Source organism: Pagrus pagrus, assembly GCF_965226575.1.
Source record: "Pagrus pagrus genome assembly, contig: HAP1_SCAFFOLD_212, whole genome shotgun sequence".
NCBI classification, from domain to species: Eukaryota; Metazoa; Chordata; class Actinopteri; order Spariformes; family Sparidae; genus Pagrus; species Pagrus pagrus.
Genome location: NW_028175251.1, coordinates 55,821 through 57,759, shown reverse-complemented (window position 1 = coordinate 57,759; position 1,939 = coordinate 55,821).

The window sequence follows — 1,939 nt, the reverse complement described above, 5'->3', positions numbered from 1 at the left end:
GGGGGGTGGGGGTAATGGCCGCCTCTGCCGGACACACCACGTGGTAATTATTAAGGGGGGGGGGGTGGGTCACCCCGACCCGAAGGGGGGTGACAAAAGGCAGAGGGGGGGTGGGGGTAATGGCCGCCTCTGCCGGACACACCACGTGGTAATTATTAAGGGGGGGGGGGTGGGTCACCCTGACCCGAAGGGCAACCAACGGTCGTTGACAGTCGTTTGGGAGACGCGCGGTCATTATTACGGGTGGGGGGGGGGCATTGGAGGGTCCCTGGAGATCAGAGGCAGTGTGACAGATGTGTTTTATTCATGCGCTACCACTCATCTACTGTCAACGGTCGTGCGTGACAAAAGGCAGAGGGGGTAATAGCGGCCTCTACCGGACACACGCGGTAATCATTAAGGGGGAGGGCCACCCTGACCCGAAGGGCAACGCAAGGGTTAACCGGATGCCATGACATAGCGACATCTGCTGCCCCAAAAAGGAGGAGGGTGCGCGAAAATGCAACACAAAAATCCTCACCAAATACACATACGCTGTGTACTGGCTTGTGTACCTGGTTGGTCAGAAGGTGGTTTCTGAGCAAAGGAAAAAGGCCCTGTAAACGCATGAAATGTGCCATATTATCCCTGACATAATTACCAAGCATGTCTGTCTCTACCATTGAATGTACCAAAAGCCAAAGCTCAGGCTCATCCCCAGAATCACAATCGGGACCCTTTGCTGAACATGTAGGTTGCACTACAGGTTTATCCGTCACATTGGAGGGTCCCTGGAGATCAGAGGCAGTGTGACAGATGTGTTTTATTCATGCGCTACCACTCATCGACTCTCAACGGTCATGCGTGACAAAAAGGCAGAGGGGGTAATAGCGGCCTCTACCGGACACACGCGGTAATCATTAAGGGGGAGGGCCACCCTGACCCGAAGGGCAACGCAAGGGTTAACCGGATGCCATGACATAGCGACATCTGCTGCCCCAAAAAGGAGGAGGGTGCGCGAAAATGCAACACAAAAATCCTCACCAAATACACATACGCTGTGTACTGGCTTGTGTACCTGGTTGGTCAGAAGGTGGTTTCTGAGCAAAGGAAAAAGGCCCTGTAAACGCATGAAATGTGCCATATTATCCCTGACATAATTACCAAGCATGTCTGTCTCTACCATTGAATGTACCAAAAGCCAAAGCTCAGGCTCATCCCCAGAATCACAATCGGGACCCTTTGCTGAACATGTAGGTTGCACTACAGGTTTATCCGTCACATATGCCAGGTTGTCTTCATCTATTATCTTTATAAATCTGTTCTTCCTCTCCCTAACAGATACATCCTGCTCTCGGATACACTGTAAAAGGTGTGAGGTCCACCATACAATGTCGCCGCAATGACATGGGCACGATCATGAACGTACTGGAGAACTGTCCTTTCTTTGGCCTGTTGGACAAGAGGGCTGTGGGCAACATTCAGATTCTGAGATCCCCCGATCACACATGGCTGCCCAACAACCTTCCCTGTAACCTTATGTCTGATATGACGCCATCGGATGGAGTTCATATGATTGTGGCTTTTACGTGTACTCCCCAACCAAACTATCCCATAAGAACCATAAGGCCTCGAAATGAAGTCTTCACTATCCGCATAGATCTATACTCGGGCGATAAAGGGGTTCGTGTGCTCAATGTCCGTAGGAGCCGGGAATTTAATCTCTTGTTGATGGTGGTGGACCCCACAAAGACAGTAAGGGAATCGTTAAAAGATGACGGTCGTTTCAACTCAGAAGTACTTGAGGGTCGCTACACTCACCTCAAATCTACACACGGGTTGGTCCCCGCTGATCAATTTGGAGACGTTCTGGAACGTAATTGTACGTACGGGATACATTGCAAACCACCCATTGGTTTTCGGTCCTATCAGTGAACATATAGAGCCACACTGGCAGTCT